This window comes from Triticum dicoccoides, chromosome 1A, assembly GCF_002162155.2.
Source record: "Triticum dicoccoides isolate Atlit2015 ecotype Zavitan chromosome 1A, WEW_v2.0, whole genome shotgun sequence".
Taxonomy (NCBI): Eukaryota; Viridiplantae; Streptophyta; class Magnoliopsida; order Poales; family Poaceae; genus Triticum; species Triticum dicoccoides.
The window spans coordinates 4,669,665-4,679,087 of NC_041380.1; the positions used below are offsets into that span (position 1 = coordinate 4,669,665).

The following is a 9,423-nucleotide window of genomic DNA, read 5'->3' on the forward strand; positions in this document are numbered from 1 at the left end:
ACTCGGACCATTTTTTGAAAATTTCGAACATATTAGACAACACGGTCATTTCCCTAAATTACTAAAATTCGTAATATTTCTTAAAATCCTAAAAGTTTATAGAAAAAAGGAAACATTTTCTAAAATATGTTCTTTATTTTAAAATGGAAAAAAGGAAAAGACAAGGAAAAATAAAACAAACAACATGAAATTCACGGGAAAGAACTAACCTAAAAACTAGGAAAACTGGAAGCTGGTATGCCCATTTTCTTTTTTCTTTTTTTTTTGAGTCGAATGGTACGCCAAGTTAAACTTGCTCCCTTCGTCAGTGAGCAATCGGCTTCGCCAGAGTGGACTGACGGCTCACTAGTACAGTTTGGAAGCGATTTTCTACCATTCGTTTCCTCATAACCTTTTTCCCCCTTTTTTGCCGTTTCTAGGCAAGTTTCGTTAAATATACATAATTTTAAAAAATGTTCACCGATATGTTTTTATACAAATTTCAATTTTTTTGAGAATTTAAAACATATTTATTAACTCAATTAAATGTTTATGATTTGTTTACTCTCCAAATTTAAAAAGTTTTAGAAATTTTAAAGATATTAAATCCAAAAAGAATGTCATGTAAATCTATAATTTGTAATCACTTATATGATAATATTGGCTATAAGACTAGTACGTTTCTTTTTTCATCTTTTCTCTTTCCCTTTCTTCAAATTTATTGTATTTGCCTAGGAGCACGTGTAAGGACAGGTTGTTGCATGATAGCACACTCCCTTATTTTTTTCGTGTCTCTCTCTTCTACATAGAAAAATGTGCCACGTAAGCTGGCTATAAGAGCAAAGATAATAATAGAGTCAATTGATGGCTATATCTCATCGTCATGCCATCTATAGCCAATCTAATAGAAAAAAAATGCCAAATGGAGGCCGAGCTCCATGGAGGCCTTAATTTGAAAACTTCAAAATCCAAACACTTTAGTTCCAAGAAATTCAGAAAAGTGCACATATACATAGACATAATTCACACGTGTGTAATTTTCTGGCCGAAATACGTTCAAATGAGAGATAAAAACAAATATGGGGCTTTTTCCCATATGTACTGTTCATCCTCAAAGTCCATGATTTTTTTTGCAGCTCGTAATTCGAGGTATTTCATCCTGAAATTTTACATACATTACATCTCTTTATACATGTGTATTTTTTAGAATTTTTTGAAACTAAAAAGTTTGCATTTTAAAATTTTCAAAATTAAGGCCTGGATGGAGCTCGATCTCCAAAATGCCCTACTCATCTAATAGCCAAGATGTATAGTAGTTAGCTACGGAGACATACTACTTTATTAATTCATGACCCACGTTATACTCTCACGAAGTTTCCTGGAGCCTATGTTATAGCTGGCTCTTAATTTACTATCTGACTCACTTCTTTTTCCTCTTCTCTTTCCTCCAAATAAGTAAATATTTAAAGCCTTACAGTTGGCATGAAGGTCCACGATATTTTCATGGTGTAAGGATGAGAGTATACATTAACACATAATACGAAATTACTGACAACAATATATTGATGATCGAATCTCATAGTTATTTCATAAGTTGTGTCTGTTCAAGATCATTGTTCTGCTAACAATATTTTCTCATTATTATCGACATCCTTGTTACTGTAACGTTGCCCATGATTAGGAAAACAAGATCATATGCAATACATGAGCTAGTCTTAGAGGCGAAACTAGGGATCTAGTTGGTGTTAATCTTCCCACACACGCAACTGAGTTTTTCTCTTAATCAAATATTCTAGAACCATTGCAATTATAGAACAGATACACAAAATTAATTATAAACATGGAAATAACTAATAATATTTATTATTGTTTCTTAAGGTATATTTCCAACAGTGATGTGCTTTGGATATAATACATTAGCGACGTCATGATTTATATAAATTAGCCTGTCATTGATGCATTAAAAGTTCTGTTATTGTTTTTAGATGACGAGACTCATTGATACATCCCAGACATATCTATAATTTTCATCTATTTCATGCTATATTTGTATCATAATCGCGTAGTTTTGGCACCGTTTTTGGGAATAAACTATTAATGACAAGTGCGAGTTGTTATTTTCCGTTAGTATTGGATTTTTTTGGGAAATTAATTTTATCGGGGACCAAAAAAATTATTAAAAACAGGTCGTAAAGTTTATTCAATCCATATCACCATGGGGCAGAAAAAGGAAAAGAATCTTATACATTTGTACATGACACATGAAGAATAATCAGCGTTGGTCAGAATATCACCATATGACATTAGAACATTTGCTCATCAAATCTCTAATCAAAACTTTTCGTTGTTTCCATTTTGACTAAACAGACATAAAACCACAAAATGACCAGCAAGAACTTTGACTATATTAAGAGCCAACATTAACATAAAGCAGCACAATGATGCCTTTTGACACTAAGTTGACACTGGTAATGACATTCAACATAAGTGTCGAAATTACCATTAAAATTCTCAATGACGTAGAATGTAAATGGCATTGGAATTATCATAAAAATATAAATGCCATTGCCACCGAGTAGACATCAAACTCAACATTCACAGTGAAAATGACATCAATATTATTTTCCGGGTATCATAAATTTTTTAAAGAATAAAACTGGACATGAAATTACATGAGGATACACCAAATAATTAAATTTGGTAACTAACATATGTCAAATAAATGAAAATAACATCTTTAGAATATTTTGATCGAAAAATGTCAAATAATGACCATGATATTACATATCACATTACAATTCTCTGAACAAAATTACTTTGCTTTCAGAATTGATCATAACCATTCTAGGCCATTATATGCTTATTCTTAAATGCATCATATTATAAAATACACCAACAAAAAGGTTTAATTATTTTATTGTCATATTGGCCAAACATTATTGTGCCACATGGTGTGGTGCGGAAAAAGAACCATACAACGATCAAAATGTTCTTTAAGGTGGCCTCAACTCATTAGTAGACCACTTATAAAGAAACGCCACAAAATGACATCAACATAAACATCACACTCAAAAAAATCCCAACAAAATATTTGAAGCACTAGTGAATAAAAGATTATAAGTTGTGATCAAAATAAATATCATTTGACAACATTAATATTTGAACTTTAAAATAACACAAAGAAAATATCGCCATTAAAAATGCCATAAATGACATTAACATTATCCACAGTAATATTTTCCAAATAAAATTTCACATCGGTCCATTTTATTCAGAAAATTCAAAAATTATCTTTAGCTTAATTTTTGGAAAAATGACACATTAATAATGCATAAACATTATCCCTAATATTAACGACATGAATCAAATGCACGAAAAATACTAATTGCCCAAATGACATAATTTGGCCCATAGGAACCTACGACAGCCAATTAAAGAGCAATATCATTATTAACATTACCTTTGACACAATGTTGGGCGTGTTGTTTCTTAATAAAGCAGTGCATAAATTATTATCAGAAATCGTAAAACATATCAAATGCACTGAAAATAAAGAAGAAAAGACCTTTCTTAGGCATAAAGAAAAAAGACCGAATAGTTAATTTCCGGCCTAAAACCAACGGCAGCCCATAAAAAAGACGACCCAACAGCTAAATTCGTTAAAATAAGAAAACTTTGTACTGGGCTAACACAACCTGGGCCGTAGCCCATAACTTAATACAACCCCTTTCATCGCTAGAAGGCCCATGAACTGTTGAGCGTGGCTGCCGGCCGTCCGATCTGATCGGACGGTCCTTCACGTTCCCGAGGAGAACAAAAACGTGCCCGGCCTTAACCCTAGCCATTTGCTCCTCTTCTCCCGATTTTTCGTTCGTTGAGGGAGAGGCGGAAGTCCTTGACGACCCGAGAGCCCGGTGTCCATGGCTGCTTGGCGGCTCCGCTCGCCGGAGCAGCGTGCATCGGAGGGATCCCGCGCGCTGCTTTGTCGAGCGTGGCCACCCGTGCAGTTACGCGGCGTTTGTTGCGGGATGCCGGAGGAAAGAGCACCGGTGCCAAGTCGGCCATAAGTGCCCGCCGGCGACGACGCGAGGCACAGAGGCGGAACATAAGGAAGTGACATCTGCGCACATGGCGTTGTGGGCGTCCATTATGTGTGTGCGGCACGATAATGTCTCCAACCCGGAGCGGCCGACGGTGCAACATCGACATGCGGTGTGCAAGCATCCCGTGCCACAAACACGTTGAGGATTTATTCTTTTCTTCTAGTGCTCGGGATTTGGGGGAAAAGGGAATGTTTCTTGGGTTCTTTTCTTAAATTTTCCAAACCACCTCATTTCTGAACCGATGCCACATTCAGTTCTAATCGTATATTAGCCGAAACTATAATTTCGGCTATTTCATAATTAGCAAAAATGGGTAATTAGCACCTAACCATATGTCATAATCATTAGTCCTCAAGCGGAAGCGATTTACATTAAAACATTAACATAAGGTGCCAACAGTAAGCCATTAGAATTTAATCAAATTCATAAGAAATTAGACCGCGACTTTAGTAATTAACATAAACTGAGTCTAATTTGAGGTTCTTAAACAGAGATCAAACAAGCTCTAATACCAATGTTTGAAAATAAACTTTAGGGTTAACATTACTAGGATCTTGATCTCTGAGTAAAACACCTAAACATTGCGGAAGGTTGGTGACTAACCATGATTGTCAGAGGCCATCAGGGATATCCCATGTTGTTTCCGTGGGTGGGGAGCTTGATGAGGAAGAATGGCAGCACCGGGATATTTGTGATGTGCTTTCACTTTTAACAAGGTACTAGAAGCTGCCACGTGCTTTGCCGCGCTACGAGGGTTATATCAATTATCCGACTTGTTAATTCTATGTGTTTCTATGCGTGTTAAGCAAATCTCTCGATATAAGAAGTAGCCGTGTCCACACACATGAGCCAAAAGGCATAAGTAGCGGCCGGGGACCATCGGACAACGACAATGCTACGAAAGAGACATCACACATGTGATCCACTCACTCGAAGACTATCTATGAATACAAGGTACAACACGCCATGTCGAACATGGATAGCCAACACAATGTGGTGGAAGTGTAGCATCGACCCCATGGTTGACAACAGCAGCTCATCAGCATGATGCTGCAAAAATGGTTCATGAGCATGACGTTGATAACGATTGAGATGCAGTGGGGCCGCAAGCTAGGGGGAGCAACACGGTGTGACGTCGGCGGGGAGAAGTTGTTTGGCAAGGAGCGACGGGCACACAGAGGCTACGGTGGTGACATGGTCGCATACAACAGCACCATCATCACCCAGAGACGCGTACATATATGATATCACAATGTTGTGATATACATAATGAATTCTTCACTTGAACTCTTCTCTTGCAATCATCTCCTCAGGATCTTGATCTTCCATGACTTAACTCACAAGCTAGCAGTAAGACAACCTTTAAGTTGCAAACAAGGACTCCATCCTTTTTCATTTTCCTCTTCTTTTAACCTTAAATCTGACATATGGTCTCAAATTGTTGCCTATGGATAAACTTCCAAGTATAACTCAATACAAACACTAGTCCATATGGATTGTCCATACTTACCAAAAAAACACATACATGGCGCACCAACACCATCCAATTTCATTGTGAAACGTGCCATCTTTGGAGTGGAGGAAGAAGCTAGACATGATGATTGAGAACCAACCAGAGCCATAGACCCGGGCTGTGCCATTATAGCGAACAGAAATCAGTCACTGTAGCGAATCAGACCATGCCAATGTAGCGAACTCGAATCGGTTACTGCACCATACATTTTTAAACAAATTGAGGAATTTTTTATAAACTTGTATATTTTGAAAAAGTGCGAACATTTTTGAATTTGTGAACAAATGTTCAAAAACAGGAATCATTTTTTGAAAACTCAAAATAAAATTTTGAAAAACTTTCTTTGAATGCATGAACAATCTTTTTAAAAAAGAACAAACAAATTTGTTGAATTTTTGAACATTTATGAAATTCTGGACTATTTTTGAAACCGTGAACATTTTTTTGAGTGTGTGAACCTTTTTTAAAAATTCACAAAAAACTGTAGCGCGCTGGCGGGGAATTGACCTGGTAACGAGCCGCTGGTGAATGTGTGTTCCTAGCCACTGGAGCTGACTAGAATTATTGATTGTAAGGCAACGCATATCTTATCGAACCAACCTGAGCCACGGGATCAAACTGCGCCACTATAGCAAACCGAAATCAATCACTGTAGTGAATCAGACCATGCCAATGTAGCGAACTGGAATGAGTTACTACAACGGTCAGTTTTAAAACAAATTGAGAAACATTTTTTTAAGTTGTGAGCATTTATGAAATTCCGAACAATTTTTGAAGCCGTGAAGATTCCTTTGAGTTTGTGAAACAAAAATTGAAAATGTTATGAAATTCCAAACAAAAAGAATCAACCGTGAACCTTTTGTAAAATTCGTTGAAATTTTATATATTTTCTACATTGTTTTCTTACTTTTAGATTGTTTTTTAGCAACTTTAGATATTTCTTCTGAGTTTTTCATATCATATAGTATAAACAAAAAAGGTCTAGAAGGCCGAAAATAGCGCCCGTCGGCCCGCAGCACAAGGTTCCTGGCTGGGCCCACATCTTCCTCCGCTCCGCTGACTGAAATTAAAGAGACAAACTAGAAATGCGATGCTAGCGAGACTAGAAATGTTCACGGAAGGTACCGCCGTTTCTTGAGAGACCCCTCTCCTTCTTCCTTCCTTGCGTTGGTTCCCCTATTAGATTATACGTTTTTCGATTCGCTTTCTTGTTCCTTATTGATAGGGGAAACCTGACTGGTAGTATCATCCTCATCCATAAAGCCATTCTCCTAGGTCGTAATAGTACAGTAGAAAGTAAGCTTTTTGCCTAGGATTGCAGCAAAAACTACTCTACTATTTCTAGTTGAACAGATTTTAGATTGGCGTTATCTAGAGTATTAATAAACTGCACCCACCCTGTGAACTCAACTCATCGGCTGTGGCTGGCAAAATGACTGATCCCCCTACTTTCTTTCTTCCCCAACCAAGACCTACAAGTGCCAACAATTAAATGTATATATGCTCTGCTTTTCATGTTCAGATTCAGCAATTAGTAGTAGTAATTCTGCTTGCAGAATTGTTTGGACAGATACAGCAGAAAGTGCTCAAAGTTCATCACTTGTTAGAAGTCTTCGTAACGAGTGTCTGTCGCCATCTTTCTTCACTTGCATTATTTATTCTGATATATCATAAGTTTGAGTCCAGCTCTTTCGGTTGTTTTCTGTACCTTGATATGTATTACCTGATTGGTACAGCTGAATTGTTCGATGGAGGACCTACCGGAGGCTTTGATGACAGAGATTCTCAACAGGATCACCACGACAAGTGATCTCAATTCTCTTTCCCTTGTGTCAAAGCAGCTCTACAAGATAGAGGGGAATCAAAGGGGTGCTATCCGTGTTGGTTCCGGTCTTTCCAGTGTTACAAAAGCACTGACATCATTCTGCGCCCGCTTCCCAAATCTGCGGAAAGTGGAAATCGATTACTCTGGTTGGATACCTGCACATGGAAAGCAGCTGTACAACAAAGGCATTTCTGTGTTTTCATCTCACTCTTCCTCGCTGGTTGACCTCACCTTAAGCTTCTGCTCACACATCGATGACTCTGGGCTTGGTTGCTTAGCGAATTGCAAGAAATTGGTGTCTCTCAGGCTGAACTCCACACCACAAATAACGTCAGTTGGGCTTTTCTCGGTTGCAGTTGGTTGCACAAGTCCATCTTCTCTCCACCTTATTGATTGCGAGAAAATCGACAGTGTAGAGTGGCTGGAATACCTTGGTAGGGATGGATCGTTGGAAGAGCTTGTAGTGAAGAATTGCAAATGAATCAATCATCATGACTTCCTAAAGTTTGGTTCAGGATGGATGAAACTCCAGAAGTTTGAGTTTGAGGGCAAAAGAGGAAGATATGATTGTATTACAAGTGATGTGGTCTATGACTCCTCGTATGATGCTCACCGCATGGATTTGTATGATTTCTGCTGTGAGAGTTTGAAGGATTTAAGGTTGGCGCGTATTAAAACTTGGCCGGAAGTAGGACTTCATGTTGTCCTAGAGAAATGTAAAGCATTGGAGAAGCTTTGCCTTGAGAATGTTTGTGCCCTAAATGACAATGACATGATTGCATTATCTCGGAGCTGCAGCGACCTTAAAAGCATCTCACTTTGGCTCAACCTGCAGCTTTACTCTAGTGATGTTGGCTATTGTGAAACCAGGACGTCATTTACTGATAACAGCCTTTACGCTCTAGCCCTCAACTGTCGTATGCTTCAAATGATAGACCTCAGCTTTACAGGATGTGATGCTGACTGGCCATCAGAAATAGGATTTTCACAAGAGGGTTTTCTGGTGCTCATTCAGTCCTGCCCGATTCGTGTTCTCGTGCTCAACAACGCCAACTTCTTTGATGACAAGGGGATGAAGGCCCTCGCATCCTCACCTCATCTGGAGACACTCGAACTTATATTGTGTCATGCGGTAACTGATGCTGGGATGCACTTCATTGCGGCGCACACCCCATGCTTGAGTAATCTCACACTTCGGATGTGTCATCACATTACTGATGTTGGAGTGGCTGAACTGAGGCGTGCACATAAGTTAAGAGTCTTTGGTCATTGAGTATTGTTGTAAGGTCTCTGTGCAACCTGCACAGGGTGTTGCCAAGTCGATTCACTACTCCATCAACTATTCAGATGCCCTTAGGAAGAGAGTTGGTCTTGGCGGCTATTGATGAAGTGGTCTCCAAAATTTTCACTATAAATTTGTTGCTGAAGAATTAAGTTGTTCAGTGTGCATCATTAGACAAGGTTGTGTGCATCACCGACCTAGATTCACTTGTGTGGACTTTCTATTGCCTTCTACATTTACTGTATAATTTTTTTGTATGACAGTCTAATGATGACCTTTGGATGGCATCTGGTGAATGAAACTTTAATACTGTACTAGGCACCACTGGTGTATTACTATCAACCGTAATTCTGGTTGCTTAATTTCTACTCTTTGTAACCATTTCGAAACCGACATAAGTAGGCCCCAAGATTCTCTGTGTTTTGCTGTGGAGGCACTATATGACAGTTTGGTATTACTTATTTGTATTATTTAAGCAAATGTCATGAACTCTTTTTTACCACGTAAGTGATTTTGAAGACATATATCTGCATGCTATGTTCGTGTGGCAATTTTGGTATGGATCGTTGTAGTAAATATTATGTCCAAGTTTCGATGCACACGTACAAAGGCGGCATGCTTGTTCTGTTGATATCAACTCTACTGGAGGGTATCTTTGATTGCTTCTCAAAAGTATAGTGCTAGTTACTAGTAGCATAATTGTAGATGTTTAGATTCTAAA

General features: G+C 38.2%; 1 pseudogene; it reads left to right on the plus strand.

Moving 5' to 3' along the window:
• Positions 1-7,343: 7,343 nt before the first annotated feature.
• LOC119355455 lies at positions 7,344-8,805 on the plus strand (annotated as a pseudogene).
• Positions 8,806-9,423: the final 618 nt, after the last annotated feature.